The sequence below is a fragment of the Triturus cristatus genome, chromosome 6 (assembly GCF_964204655.1).
Source record: "Triturus cristatus chromosome 6, aTriCri1.1, whole genome shotgun sequence".
Lineage (NCBI taxonomy): Eukaryota > Metazoa > Chordata > Amphibia > Caudata > Salamandridae > Triturus > Triturus cristatus.
The window spans coordinates 1,726,059,303-1,726,076,079 of NC_140589.1; positions in this window are offsets into that span (position 1 = coordinate 1,726,059,303).

Below are 16,777 nucleotides of genomic sequence, written 5' to 3' on the forward strand. Positions count from 1 at the left end.
ATTACTGAAAGAGGCACAGGCTCAAGTGTGTTTTACCCAAAAAGTTAGTCACAAGGATTCTTTAAGCAAAGAGCCACAGTCACATGGGTTCCTTGCCCAGAGAGTCAGTCTCATGGGTTCCTTACCCAGAGAGCCACAGTCTGGTGGGAGTCACATGGGTTCCTTACCCAGAGAGCCACAGTCGCATGGATTCCTTACCCAAAGAGCCACAGTCCCATGGGTTCCTTACCTACAGTGCCACAATCACACGGGTTCCTTACACAGAGAACCACAGACACAAGGATTCCTTACCCAAAGAGCCACAGTCATAAGGATTTCTTACCCAAAGAGCCACATTCACATGGGTTCCTTACCCAAAGAGCCACAGTCCCATGGGTTCATTGCCCAGAGAGTCCTAGTCCCATGGGTTCCTTACCCAACGAACCACAGTCACTGGGTACTTTTCCCAAAGAGCCACAGTCACAAGGATTCCTTACCCAGAGAGCCACATTCACATGGGTTCCTTACACAGAAAGCCACAGTCCAATGGGTTCCTTATCCAGAGAGTCACAGTCACATGGGTTCCTCCCCCAAAGAGCCACAGTCCCATGGGTTCCTCCCCCAAAGAGCCACAGTTCCATGGGTTCCTTAACCAGAAAGGCACAATAACACGGGTTCCTTACCCTGAAAGCCACAATCCCATGGGTTTCTTACCCAAAGAGCCACAGTCATAAGGATTCCTTAATCAAAGAGCCACAGTCTCATGGGTTCCTCCCCCAAAGAGCCACAGTCCCATGGGTTCCTTAACCAGAGAGGCACAATAACATGGGTTCCTTACCCTGAAAGCCACAATCCCATGGGTTCCTTACCCAGAAAGCCACAGTCCCATAGGTTCCTAACCCAGAGAGTCACAATCACATGGGTTTCTTCCCCAAAGAGCCACAGTCACACACGTTCATTCCCCAAATAGACACAGTTACATGGGTTTCTTACCCAAAGCCCCGCCCCGGTCCGACACGGCAACCAGTGCCGATTGAGCGGAGGGCGGGACAGGAAGAGCCAGTGACCCCACCCACACTTTCGCGCTGCTAGCGCTCTAGCTGACTGCATCAGGCAGGGCATTTAAGGCGGCGAGGAGCAGCGGGAGCTTGCGGAAGGGAGGACGGTGGCAGAGTCTCCCCGACCCGCTTTTCGATCTGCTGTGATTGTAACAGCGCTCTGCGCTCCCCACTAGCCGGTACCTGTTTGTGTGTGTTTGCACAGTCTAGCTTTTAATCTGTCACTACGACATTTTACAAAACGTTTGTCTTACTTACTGCCATTACTGTGGGCTTGTGCTGACGTTCTGACTCCTTGAGGGCTTGTGCTCGATTCTTCCCCTGCCCCGCCCCGGTCCGACACGGCAACCAGTGCCGATTGAGCGGAGGGCGGGACAGGAAGAGCCAGTGACCCCACCCACACTTTCGCGCTGCTAGCGCTCTAGCTGACTGCATCAGGCAGGGCATTTAAGGCGGCGAGGAGCAGCGGGAGCTTGCGGAAGGGAGGACGGTGGCAGAGTCTCCCCGACCCGCTTTTCGATCTGCTGTGATTGTAACAGCGCTCTGCGCTCCCCACTAGCCGGTACCTGTTTGTGTGTGTTTGCACAGTCTAGCTTTTAATCTGTCACTACGACATTTTACAAAACGTTTGTCTTACTTACTGCCATTACTGTGGGCTTGTGCTGACGTTCTGACTCCTTGAGGGCTTGTGCTCGATTCTTCCCCTGCCCCGCCCCGGTCCGACACGGCAACCAGTGCCGATTGAGCGGAGGGCGGGACAGGAAGAGCCAGTGACCCCACCCACACTTTCGCGCTGCTAGCGCTCTAGCTGACTGCATCAGGCAGGGCATTTAAGGCGGCGAGGAGCAGCGGGAGCTTGCGGAAGGGAGGACGGTGGCAGAGTCTCCCCGACCCGCTTTTCGATCTGCTGTGATTGTAACAGCGCTCTGCGCTCCCCACTAGCCGGTACCTGTTTGTGTGTGTTTGCACAGTCTAGCTTTTAATCTGTCACTACGACATTTTACAAAACGTTTGTCTTACTTACTGCCATTACTGTGGGCTTGTGCTGACGTTCTGACTCCTTGAGGGCTTGTGCTCGATTCTTCCCCTGCCCCGCCCCGGTCCGACACGGCAACCAGTGCCGATTGAGCGGAGGGCGGGACAGGAAGAGCCAGTGACCCCACCCACACTTTCGCGCTGCTAGCGCTCTAGCTGACTGCATCAGGCAGGGCATTTAAGCCCTCTCGTCGCCCAAGCGCGCAGCGTTTGCGCGCAGGGGGCGCCTTAGTCGCGCCTGAGACGAGCCAGAGAGGAGCCCGTCTGTGCCCGTCCGGGACCGCACGGGGCCAGGGGCCATGACCCCTGTTACCGCGGCACCTCTTGCTAGCGGTTCTGACAGACTCAGGTACTCCTCCTATGACCTACGTAATTTGTGGCACCCGCCGCTGAAAGGTTGCGCTCAGGACCCTGACTTATGTCCAGAGGGCCCTTTCTCATGTAGGCATTGCCGTTACCAGTCATACCCTTGCCCTCCCCTTTCTGGCACATTGACCCCTGAGGACTTGTGTCCCAGGTCTCCTAGGGGCAATAGCATATTATGCAATATAAGATCCCTCCCGAAGCATCACTCGGAGGTTTGGGATTTAATCCACTCGGCCCGCCCTGATTTCTGCTTTTGCACAGAGACCTGGCTCAAACCCCATCTGGTCCCTGCCATCACCCTGGGGATCCCTATGGGGTACAAGATTCTTAGGCTCGACCGCCCTGTCAAAACCGACGGCGGGGTCGCAGTAATCTATAAAGACACCCTCACTGTCACCTTTCTCGACCAATGCTGTACTAGGGACATTGAAATCCTTGTCTTCAGAATTGGCTCCTTGTCACAAGCTTGCTGGAAGGGAGCGCTGGTGTACCGTCCCCCTGGCCCTTGTGGGGAGGCTTCGACTCTCCTTCTGGAGACATTAGCTCCTCATATCAGCATAGGGACTAATTTTGTACTCCTTGGAGACTTCAATGTCCACAGTGAATTGGCTGACAACGCAGATGCGCGTAACTTGCTGGCTGATCTATCTACCCTAGGTCTTAAACAGTGCAACCAGGGTCCGACCCATCGGGCCGGTCACACCCTCGACTTAATCCTGTCCAACTCGCACCCCCTGTCATGTTATCCTTCTACGCAGGTGGATTGGACCGATCACTTTGTAATTAATTTTTCCCTCCCCGCCCTCTTCACAGAACGTTCCCAACCTGCTCCCCTTCCGTTATGGCGCAGGCAGTGGTATAAGGTGTCCGCTGACACTTTTAAATCTACTTTCGTACCTCCCGATTTTCTCCCCTCTGACTCCACCAGTTCGGCTCTGTCTAAATACAATGATGCCTTGATCACGGCGGTCAATCTAATTGCCCCTTTAAGACGCTGTAATCGGCGCTCCGACCGCAGGCAGGAACCATGGTACTCGGACCTACTGCGTGCGGAGAAAAAGGCCTGCAGGAAGTTGGAGAAAGCCTGGAGAATCTCACGCAGTATGACCGATAAAGATCGCTATGGCTCAGCCATGAGACTCTATCATAAAAACATCAGAGCTGCCCGTAAATCCCACATTGTCTTCCAACTGTCTGAGGCTGGCAACGACCCTAAAATACTGTACCAGGTTCTTTGCACATTTACCAAGCCCGTCGCCTGTGACAGTCCTGAAATGCTGACCCAAAAACTGTGTGAGGATACCGCTGGGTTTTTTGCCAATAAAATCGACTCCATCTATCGTAACATCTCCCAAATAAGCCCACCTATTGAGGAGACGGTCCCCTCTCTTAGCTCCCAGCCCCGAACAGTCGGTGCTGTTTCCGCTACGCTGTCCTCTATTCCCGAGATTAGCTCGGACCAAGTCAACTCCCTGTGCGGGACTATTAAATCAGGCAGCCCAGTGGACCCAGTTCCTGCCCGTGTCATGCACCTCATTGGGAGTGTCCTCTGTCCTTCCATTCAGACGGTGATCAATCGCTCCCTCTCTGAGGGACTGGTCCCCAGGGAATGGAAGGAGGCCATGGTCAAGCCTATTAGGAAGAACACCTCCATCCCCTGGTCTGATATGACTAATCTGAGGCCTATCTCCCTCTTGCCGTTCATCAGCAAATTGATGGAGAAGCATGTGAACCACCATCTTTCCAGCTTTATTGAGCAGGCCGGCTGTCTGGACCACTCTCAGTCGGGGTTCAGGCCCAGGTATAGCACCGAGACGGCTCTCCTCTCCGTCACGGATGCTATACGCTTGTCCCTGGACAGAGGGATGTCAGTGGTGTTGGTGCTGCTGGACTTGTCCGCAGCTTTCGACACCATATCCCACGCAATTCTCCTTACCAGATTAAAGGAGATTGGGATTGATGGAGCTGCCTTGGCGTGGTTCACCAGCTTTCTCTCTGAGCGTACCCAGAAGGTGAATATGGGTTCTTTCAGCTCCCCCTCGGCCAGCATCACCAGAGGAGTCCCGCAGGGCTCCTGTCTTAGCCCTACGTTGTTTAACGTATATGTCTCCTCTCTGGCTAACATTGTGAGGTCTTTCGGGTTTATGCCCATCTCCTACGCTGACGATACGCAGCTGCTGTTCACTTTTAAAGACTTCACCCCGGAGATAAGACAAGCTTTCTCCAACGGCATGACTGCGATCGCCAGCTGGATGGCCCAGAACTTTCTCCAGTGTAATGTGGGAAAGTCTGAGGTCATGCTATTCGGAGGGGCAAAAACCCTGTGGACCCCTGACTGGTGGCCCTCCAGTCTGGGTCAGGCCCCATCCCCTAAACAGGTGGTGAAAAATCTGGGGGTCCGTCTAGACCATGATCTCACCCTTGCTCATCATGCCAGCACCACGGCGGGTTCCTGCTTTCACATTATTAGCCTCCTTCGGAAGGTGTTCCCCCTTCTACCTGACCATACAAGAAAGACCTTGGTCCAGGCCCTCGTTTTGAGCCGCCTGGACTACTGCAATGGCCTATTTTTAGCAGCCAACGAAGGAGTGCTTAATAAACTTCAGGTGGTTCAAAACACTGCGGCCCGCCTGGTGACCAATGCCCCCCCTAGAACCCCATCCTTGCCCCTCCTCAAGGCCCTCCATTGGCTTCCCATCCGGAAACGGGTGGAATTCAAGATTTGCTGTGTGGTGCACAAGAGTCTTCACAACCTCGGTCCACGTTACCTGGCCGAGAAATTTGTATACCACCGCCCTTCCCGCATTCTTAGGTCTAGCAATCAGTTATTACTTCAGGTTCCTAGACACAACAAGACCAGACAAGGAGGTCGCTCCCTCTCCATCATGGGCCCACGTCTGTGGAACAGTCTTCCTTTTTCCCTCAGAGACTGCCCTAGCCATCTAGCCTTCAGGAAACACCTTAAGACCACCCTGTTCTAGTGGGAGCGCTGCTCTACCTGTTCCTTCACAGCACCGCGCGGAGATACACCTTCGGGTGTGATGCCGGCGCGTTACAAGCCCATAAATAAAATAAATAAATAAATAAATAAATAAATAAAGAGCCACAGTCCCATGGGTTCTTTACCTACAGTGCCACAATCACATGGGTTCCTTACCCATTGCACCACAGTCACAAGGATGCCTTACCCAAAGAGCCACAGTCACATGGGTTCCTTACCCAAAGAGCCACAGTCCCATGAGTTCCTTACCCAGAGTCCCAGTTCCATGGGTTTCTTACCCAACGAGCCACAGTCACATGGGTACCTTTCCCAAAGAGCCACAGTCACAAGGATTCCTTACCCAGAGAGCCACAGTCACATGGATTCCTTACCCAGAGAGCCAAAATCACATGGGTTCCTTACCCAGAAAGCCACAGTTTAATGGGTTCCTTACCCAGAGAGCCACATTCACATGGGTTCCTTCCTCAAAGAGCCTGAGTCGCATGGGTTCCTCCCCCAAAGAGCCACAGTTCCAGAGGTTCCTTACCCAGAGAGGCACAATAACATGGGTTCCTTACCCTGACAGCCACAATCCAATGGGTTCCTTACCCAGAAAGCCACAGTCCCATAGGTTCCTTACCCAGAGAGTCAGTCACATAGGTTCCTTACCCAGAGTCACAGTCACAGGGATTCCTTACCCAGAGAGTCACAGTCACAGGGATTCCTTACCCAAAGAGCAACATTCCCATGGGTTCCTTCCCCAAAGAGCAATAGTCCCATGGGTTCCTTACCCAGAGAGGCACAATAACATGGGTTCCTTACCCAGAAAACCACATTCCAATGGGATCCTTACCCAGAAAGCCACAGTCCCACAGGTTCTTTACCCAGTGAATCACAGTCTCATGGTTCCTTACCCAGTGAGCCACAGTCACATGGGTTCCTTACCCAGAGAGTCACATGGGTTCCTTACCCAAAGAGCCACAGTCACATGGGTTCCTTACCCAAATAGCCACAGTCACATGGCTTCCTTGCTCAGATTGTCACAGTCACATGGGTTCCTTACCCAAAGAGCCACAGTCACATGGGTTTCTTACACAGAGAGCCACAGTCTGGTGGGAGTCACATGGGTTCCTTGCCCAAAAAACCACAGTCCCATGGGTTCCTTACCCAGAGAGTCACAGTCTAAAGGATTTCTTACCCAAAGAGCCACATTCAAATGGGTTCCTTACCCAAAGAGCCACAGTCCCATGAGTTCCTTACCTACAGTGCCACAATCACATGGGTTCCTAATCCAGAGAACCACAGTCACAAGGATTCCTTACCCAAAGAGCCACAATCATAAGGATTCCTTTCCCAAAGAGCCACAGTCACATGGGTTCCTTACCCAAAGAGCCACAGTCCCATGGGTTCCTTACCCAGAGAGTCCCAGTCCCATGGGTTCCTTACCCAACTAGCCACAGTCACTGGGTACCTTTCCCAAAGAGCCACAGTCACAAGGATTCCTTACCCAGAGAGACACAATCACATGGGTCCCTTACCCAGAGCGCCACAGTCCAATGGGTTCCTTACCCAGAGAGTCACAGTCACATGGGTTCCTTCCCCAAAGAGCCACAATCCCTTGGGTTCCTTACCCTGAGAGGCACAAGAACATGGGTTCCTTACCCTGAAAGCCACAATCCTATGGTTTCCTTGTCCAGAAAGCCACAGTCCCATAGGTTCCTTACCCAGAGAGTCACAGTCGCATGGGTTCCTTACCCAGAGAGTCACAGTCAAATGGGTTCTTTCCCCAAAGAGCCACAGTCCCATGGGTTCCTTACCCAGAGAGGCACAATAACACAGGTTCCTTACCCAGAAAACCACAGTCCCATAGGCTCCTTACCCAGAGAATCACAGTCACATGGGTTCCTTACCCAGAGAGTTTCATGGGTTCCTTACCCAAAGAGCCACAGTCACATGGGTTCCTTACCCAGAGAGCCACCGCCCCATGGGTTCCTTACACAAAGAGCCACAGTCACATGGGTTCCTTACCCAAAGAGCCACAGTCACATAGGTTCCGTACCCAAAGAGCCACAGTCACAGGGGTTCCTTTCCAAACAGCCACTGTCACAAGGATTCCTTACCCAGAGAGCCACAATCACGAGTTCCTTACCCAGGAGTATGTTGGTTTCCAGGTGATTGGTGAGTTTGATGTTAATTGCTTTCTCCAGGACTTTTGATGGAAAGGAGAGCAGGGGGATTGGCTGGTAGGTTTTGAGTTCTACAGGTTTTTTTTAGGAGCGGTTTGACCTCTGCGTTTTTCAAACCTGCTGGGAGGATGGCAGAGGTGATGGAAATGTTTAGGCTGGTAGTGAGTTCTTTGCTGATGGAGTTGTTCCCTAGGTTGAACATATTGTGGGGGAAGGGATCTCTGGGTGCTCCTGAGTGGATATTGCTCATGATGGTGGCAGTGGTCTGTGTAGAGAGAGGGTCTCATGCAGTGATTGTGTCTAGGTTGCGGATGATGATGGTGGGCAGTCCGTCGATGTCAGCCAGTGGTAGTTGAGGGTCTAAGTTTTCATAGATGGTGGCGATTTTGCTGTAGAAGAATTCTGCGAGAGTCGCAGAAGTCCTGGGAGGAGGTCATGGAATTGTCTGTGGCTATGGGGTTGGAGAATTCTTTGATGATGCATAAGAGTTCTTTGCTTTGGTTGGAGCTGGCTTTGCGGCGGGTGGTGAGAGCGTTCTTCTTGGCGTTTTTCAGTTGTTTGTGGTGATTGCTAGTTTGTAATTTTCTCTGATGGAGGGTGCTCTGCTGGTGCGCAATATCCTTTCCAGCCATTTGCAGGTGCGTTTTGTAGATTTTAGTTCAGTGGTGAACCAGCTGGTGTGGTTGGAGGGTCAGTGTGGTTTGGGGAGTTTGAGGGGTGCAATTTTGTCAGTTCATTTGGTGATCTAAGTGTTGAGGTTTTTGATGGCTTCCTTGGAGGAGGGGTCTGGTAGAAAGGGTGTTGAGGGTGTGTGTCCAAAGGTCATCTGGTGCCTTGTTTGAGATGTAGAAGTGGACGATCGAGTGGTCTGACCAAGTTATTTTGGTGGCGTGGCTGTATGTGATTCGGTCGCTGGCTGAGAATATGGGGTCCACTATGCCTTACCCAGAAAATCGCAGTGACATGATTGCCTCGCCCAAAGAGCCACAGTCACATAAGTGCTTTACTCAAAGAGCTTTCTAATTGAAAGACTTGCAGAAATAGTCACATATATATCCGAATGGCTCGCCTCCTTCCCTTCTATCCTGCCCCATTTTGTCTACTCTCCATTCACCTCTCTCCTTTGCAGTTTTGTCCCTCTCATCTCTCGCCTTCACCGCTGAAGGGGGTGGTCCCCAAATGTGGTCATTTGGAGCCGTCTCTGGCAGGAATAGGGTTTGGACATCTGAGAAACATTGGCCGTTCAAACCATAGCATGCAGGCACAGTGCTTTCTTCAAACCTGCCTTATTTACTACAACATTGGTGGTAGTGGTCGGGGCTTTTTCCCAGGAACCGTTTGGAACTTGAAGGATATCCTGAAGCAGGTGGGATGACGTCAGAGCTTCACATGAAGGTCAAGTGGGACATTATCTAGTGCAAGCTAAAAGAAGGAAAGCTTTTCTTCTCTGCAGGCTTGCTCCCTGGGCATGGGAGGGCAAATATCAACATTCGTCCCCCCACCCCCCTCTCCTTAAGAGGGTTCCAATCAAGTGCTGACGCCCAGGCTTTTAAACTGCACCGGTCATAGAATAAATTTAACGTGTGCAAACCAGCATGGCAAAGTGGTCTCAATAAACTCTGCAAGTTCACTGCTTACCTTCCTGTAATCGGCATCAGTAGCAATTTGAAAACATATGTAGGTGCATAAACTAGTGTGCAGTTTCCTGTTGTCTAGAAATGCTACACTTTTTAAAATCACCAGCAAAAGTGACCAAAGAGGGGCAACTCGGGGCTCAGTCTCATTAGAAGTGCAATCACGAGAGATGCAAAGTATGCTTCTGTGTGCCCTCCTGTTTGAGGTCTGCTTGTCTTCATGTTATCCTTTTCTGGCCCGATCAGCAGACTCTTTTATGAGGGACTTATCTGAAGGGTCATGTAAGGCACACGTCTGTTTAAACAGGTGAAGATTAAATCTGCCCACTTATTGGTAGGAAGGGATATATATATGCATTAGCGGAATGGTCTGGGCAAGGGATGGTGGCTTGCTGTGTACATGCTGGGAGAGAGGCTCGTGCTGCTGGTGGCTCACTCCTCCGGCAGGAGCTCAGTCACTGGCTGCTCTCATCAGACACATCAGTAGAAGGTGCGCACCCTCGGGGCTGCTGCTTGCAGGCCCCCTGACATGGCGGGGTGGGGGCAGGGGAGAAGCGAGGCTCTCAGCCCCGAAGGAGTGAGACAGCAGGACACGCAAACAGTGAGAAATGCGGGGCCTGGCTCCTGCTTTGCTTGACCCGAAGGCAGTGTCCACTGTCCATGGATCACCGCACTGCACGGTGCGCCAGCGTGGCACGTGCGAGAACCGACGCCGCAGAGGCACTGTCACCCTAGCTGAACCACCCAAGCTGCTTGCTAATGGAAATAGGCCTGCGGAGGCACGTGCAGGGCGGGCCTTCTGGCCTGCACTCAGACCTGCTCGCGCCACTATCACTACAGTGTCCCACGTTCTGCTGCGCAAAGAGCGCACCATGAATGCACGGGCATGGGAGGGTCCTAGAAAGACCGGAAGACTGGCCTAGCAAAGAGTGTTTTGCAGGAGTTTGTGGGCCGCCGCCCACCGGAAGTCCCCTTCCCCAACAGTAAACCACGGCACAAATTAACCAGTGCCCTGATTTTAAATGCCCTGTGAGAGAATGGCAAATTTTTGAGATATCCGGCCCTTCGCACTTGGTCGCTAATCCAAATGGGGTTCTTGGTCCAGTTGCTCACCAGAACAGCCCTGAATATTTGTACCTTTTCTGAAAGCTATCCGGTTAAATTAATACCTTTATTAAAAATCCTCAAATATGTGAGTCTCATCAAAAGACGTATTTGAAATGCCACGCCAAGAGTTATATTTTTTCTGTTTCTTACTTAAATATCTGCGGCTTAACAGATCAAAACCAAACTCTGGAATCCGTACCACGAGCAACAGGTCCATATGTGTCTCACAAAGGATTAGCATATGCTAGTGAAGGCATTTGGTTAAAATACTTTAGCAACAAAAGCTCCATTGCGAAGGCACCAGCAAATTGTGCTCTTTATGGTGACATAAGTACATGCCAGGATTTCTTTCAGTAAGCGCCTGACCATAAAATGCTCAAGATTCTGTAAGAAAGATATGCCTTACACGGGAATACAGGGACTCAACACATCTTTTCCAGAGTCCCAGTAAGATAGCAATTCCGAAGTGTCCATGAAAACTCAGATTGAACCTATTTTTGCAGTAGGGGAAAACTTTCTGTAAAGAGTAAAAAAAAAAAAACTTTTAAATAAATTTAGTGTGAGGGACAAGCAAGGGCTTCTACACTGAAGTGACTGATGGAGATGAATGTGGAATCTCGATAAACCACTTCTCTTGTGACCTGTACACAGAGTAGTTGATCCACATGTATATAATAACTTATGCCACATCATGTACTTAAGTGAAAAGGGGCAACATTCTATTTTAAAATGGGGTATAGCCCCACAAGTATTAATAAAACACAGGGGCCAAAACACAATATCAACATACCCTTGTAAATCTGATTAAATTTAGTCCAGAAGGACACCTGAACAGATAGATATGACTTTCCCTGGAGGTGAACCCACCGTTGTCTGGATGGAGAGGTCAGATCTACAGCTCCAAGAGAGAGGTACCACTAGTTTAGTTGCTCAAGACTTGCTAATCCAGACGTCCAGGATCTTCCACACGATGTACATGGTGATCTTCTTCAATGCTTTGTTTGTTAAATAATAAGTAAAGTTGCCTAAAGTTTTTCTCAGAAGCCTGCGGCTAGTGCTGCTGCTGAATGTTGGGGTTGCCAAATACCAAGACTGTCTAGACAAGAGATGGTGAAAGGTAGCTGAGAAAACAGAATTCATTTTCTTGAACAATACTTTAAGATTTTACTAAATATAAAAAAGTATAAAAATGTTATCCAGACACTCAATGAAAATAGGCCCTTGTGAAACTCCAAAGTTTAAAGTTTGGGGAAGGATCGGGGGTGATGTGGAACATTTATAAATCTGAAACTTAACCATGAAAAGTCATGAACCGATTATGGAGCACAATAGATTTCCATGAACAATAACATGATTCTAAGTATTTTAGCTTCACCATTGTTACTAGAGTGTTTAATTGTGACTGAAAGGACCTTCTTTGCTTCTGCTTCGCTCTGTGAAAATTGCCAGAATTGTGAAGCAGACAGTATTACGTTTTGGTCTTTAATACCGTTTGATGCTATGAATGAAACCGCTGTTTGTATATTTTCTGCACAGGTTTTTGATTGTTCTTCAAATGCAATTCTGTATATTGTATGAATGAAAACCTACCCTAATGATGTAATGTAATGTAGTCTTATAAAGCGCACTATCACCCCACGGGTATCTTGGCGCTAAGAATGCACTGGCTCCCCTATTTGCACAAATTACCATGAAGCGAACTTGGGGGCAAAGATTTCATGTTTGCTTCCATTTCAGTTCACCCATTATATTTGGAAATACATTTGACAATTTTACATATATTAAAATTTTTGATGAAAAATAAACTTTGTGTAGTTCTAGTAAAACATGAGTTTCCCTTGTAATTATTTTACTATTTCCATGGCTTGTGGTGATCCGGAATGTCCTACTAAAGTTCAATTCCTTGTAGTTCCATGCCTCTTTCCATGAGCTGTCAGGTTTTTTTGGTAAGTCTCTGTCCTGGCTGGGATTGAATTGTTCAGCTTGCTAAAAAGGCTATATAAGTGGTCTGTGTTTTAAAATGTATACCTTTGTCCTCAAGAAGATTCCAAGGGTGCATAAAATCTGAACATGTTATTCAGTACCTTTATATTGCTTCTACTTAGTATACCAGAAGAACAAGTCGAGAAGGACAAAGCTGCAATCCAGTATTCTTAATTGACGGCCTGGATTCTCTTGAATGACCAACCAGGCAGCAAGTGCTGGCTTCAGTAACAATCACAACCCTTTAACACTTAACACTACGTAACCCCCTTACCAGATCTGAATAAATTATAACCTCACCTGTGCAGATGACACCCAAATCATTTTTAAAACGGATAGCCTTGAAGACCTCCACAATTCAAAACTTGGTGACTGCCTTCTTGCCATAAACACATGTATGATGAATATATGAAGCTCAATACCACAAAGACAAGGATTATGACACGTGGCAATAACAAAACTACCAGCCTACCGCCAGATGGCCTAAAAGTCCTTGAAGCCTCTTTGACAACATTCAGGCATTAGAAACTAGGAGTAACCATGGATTCAGAATTATCCTTGATACCTGATGGGAAGATGCTTATACCACACTCAAATTATAAAGGATGTTTCCAAATTAACAAGTAATCGGGTGTATTTCCTGAAATTTATTTCATAAAATCATTTCAAAGAGCATGAACCTGTAACAGGTTCTTCAGAAGAAGTTGTACATTTGTAAATTTAATAAATTAGGTAAGCAGAATTGTTTCTATTGTATATCACAAATTCAGCCAGAGCTGTGAACCTGTAGCAGATCCTTCAGTATAAGTTGTACATTGAAAGTTTCATAACTTGATAACTAATGTTTCAGTTGCATATCTAAAATTCAGCCAACATGTGTTTTGCCCAGTAGCAGCCGAGAGACTTGGACTTTTCCAAGTCTGGAATATTTAGGGTAAGCCACAATATTATAAAAATAAGTAACATGTGGAAGAAAGGAAACCAAGAAACACAGAGAAAAAAAGGAAACAAAAAGATGAAAACAATACCTAAAAAATAATAATCCGCAAGGTTCAAATTAAAAAATACTCTTTAGCACATAAGGCGACACAAACCACGCATGCTGATATGGGTCATATTGGTTGTGAAACACACGTAATGGCTGAATGTTTGTTCACAGCTTCTTCTTTGCCTTCAACCAAGAGAAAGCATGACTACAGTCTTGTAACCACACCACTTGCTACCTATAGCTAGATGGATAATCTTCAGGGCACTCTACATAGTCCACAGAGCATACCAAGGAAAAGGGCCGCAATCCTTACAAGTTAACTTTAAGCAGTACAAACCAAACAGAACACTGTGCACCAGGCTTGCACCACTTTATCTTACCACCTTACCATGAAAAATCAGTAGGAGGCACTGCATTCTCAGTACAAACCAACACGCTCTAGAACTCACTACCAGTCAGTATTAGAAGCAATGAGGAGCATATATACTTCCGAAGACAGTTAAAAACTTGGGTATTTCCTAGAAAACTGCACCACCCACATCCTGGCAACTGAGCCCAGACGACAGTTGCACCCTCAAGCGCAATCCTCCGCGTATAACTGACAAATTGCATACAATTCAAACAGAAAATTAACCCCTTCCCCGCTCATGACGGAACCGCTCCGTCATGAGCCACGGTTGCCGTGTGCTCATGACTGAGCGGTTCCGTCATGCCACGACCGTTGGCGGCCGCTCCGCCCACGCGGCGCTGTTTCCCCGCCTGTGCGGGGGGACAACGCAACTGGGCGGAGTCATGATGGAACCGCTCCGTCATGAGCACAGCTCAACCGTGGCTCATGACGGAGTGGCTCCGTCATGAGCACAGCGCCACCGCGCTGCCCCCCCGCACCCTCCAGCGCTGCGGCGGAATTTCCGCCGCAGCAAAGGGGTTAAGTCCATTTGCAGGTAAGAAAAAAAGAGCTGACTTATGGCTCACAATGGTATTATATAGCTATGTACTTCAATATATAACTGTTATGGCCCACAATAATTCTAAAACCATAATATGCAGCAGTCAGCAACAAATCTTAATTTATACCTCTTAAATTTACATAAGATATATCTGCTATGAGGGTTGCCCATCACCAGCACAGTACAGTCAAAAACCGAACATCACCACATGAACAGGCAAATAATAAATAACTGAAGAGATCTGTCACACATTACTGGACAACTTGGAGGACTTTATAATAGTCCACTCCGTGCAGGTCCCAAATATCTATACATTTTGACTGTTTCTTTACATCTCACAAAGACACTCAGATATAGGATGACAATTAAAATGTCCAACCTAACCGATTTCTCCTCTTCTTTCCCTCCAACCATGACAGCTCAGAACCACAAGTATACACATTTCAGATTATATAGTTGCTGCATTGATTGGTCCAATCATACTATATCATATAAAATACCATAAAGGGAACTGCAGAGATGTTCAAAGCTACCTGAAAACCATACAACTGTGTGTTGATGACACAATAGGTGAACTCCGTAACCTCTTCCTGCTTCCACATCTTACGTATGCTCTGTAAATTCTTCAAATGGTGTCCTCAAAACACCAGATGCACCGTCACCCAAGCCCTCATCCTCAGTAGACTGGACTGCAGCAAATCACTCTATGCCTGTATCCCAACCCACCTCATACATAGACTCCAGACCACGCTGTACGCTTCCAAACTCATCCTTAACATCGCCTACATCACGCCTCACATTAGAGATCTACACTGCCAATTCAAGCTGCTCATCCAGGCTTATAAAGCACTTCATAATGCTGGACCTGCTTACATCAATCGCCGCCTACCCTTCTACCATCCAGCAAGACAACTACGCTCAGCCACACTCTCCCTTGCACAGATCTCAAGCTTCTGTAGAAGCAGGCCAGGAGGCCGCTCGTTCTCTTATATTGCTGCCAAAATCTGGAATGACCTTCCGCAACCCTTCAGACCTCTCCTTCCCTATTCAACTTCTGCAAGAAACTGAAGACCTGGCTCTTCAACAAAATCGCTGTCTTCCCTGTAGTACCGCACTAAGCACCCGATTGGCCGAGACATCTGCTCTAGCACCTGGATACCCTCACGGGTAATATGTCTGCTCTACAAATCTAGACAACAAAGCATAACTGTTATGCATCCCATAACACGATAACCACGCCTCTGTGGTCATCAAGCATGACATGGAAACACTTGCCACATAGGATTAAAACAAAAACAACATACTCCCAACCACACACCCTACACAATGTAGCATGCTACTCATGTTGGCAGGTGCTTCATTGTCACACATAGGGGCAGTAAACACTATATAAATGCTGCACTACAAGTTGTCATCAGCTAGGAAATAATTAAAATGCACTGAAAAAATGTATAGCTGATCCCTTTGGTGGTCTGTTGACTTCAGGGCTGTCCAGCCATCTGAATGCAAAATGGAAATAAGCACAGCTGCTCCAGTAACCAACAAGAGAGAGTCACAAATAGAACTTTAAAAAATAAAGCCACAGACTGCTTAGCATCTTTCAATGTTCCCCCACTCTTCCTAAATCTCTTTACTACCATAAAGGGGTCTCTGACTAACACTCTGTTACAAGCTAACTAGTTACCTCTGTCACAAGAAATCAGTAGTTCCTGCGTTTCTTCCTTAACTACCATCGACAACAAAACATCTGCTGTTATCTTTCACCCAGTTTCTTTGCTTTCCTTTTGTAATTCACTAGCAATATGGTCACAAAACTCAATCCACCTCCTGTACCACCAGTCAATGGCCCACCCATCGATCCAGAGTCGCATTATCTACACTTGTACCATGTAGTCAATTTTCTTAAATAATCTCCTTTCCATATTTTTTTCTAATTTAGATAACCCGGGTAGGTGCTCAAAAGTCATCCTGCTCTAAAAAGACTCACATTCATTATCTAATGTACTGTTGCAGGAATTCTTCAGAAAACCACCACCCAAAAATTACACAACTTCCTCCCCCACACGGTCTTTAATAACGCTTTTGCATCTCATCAGATCAGACTAACTTTCATCCTTCGGAGTTCTTCGGAGGTCTGTAAATTGAGTACCAGCAATAGTAAGATATAAAGCACTACATAATAAATAAGTTATTAACATGCAGACATATTGATCAGTCATTCACCACTACATCAGGGAAACTATGAACCCTGTTTCCACAAACTTAAGGCTGATTAGCAAACAGCACTTCTCATCATTTTCCAGAACCAAGAGCAGAATCAAAGCACCAGCCTCCTCACTCCCTGCCCCCCCCCCCTGTCTGGAATACTTCAACCCTTTTCTGGTGCATTGGAAACCTGATGTCCATGCCATGCAACTGGGTGATCCCCAAAATGTAACCCAGAGCTGTTGCTTGCTTTAGGTGGTGGGATCACATCTCACCCTTGCAATCAAACGTCTTCAAACCAAGCAC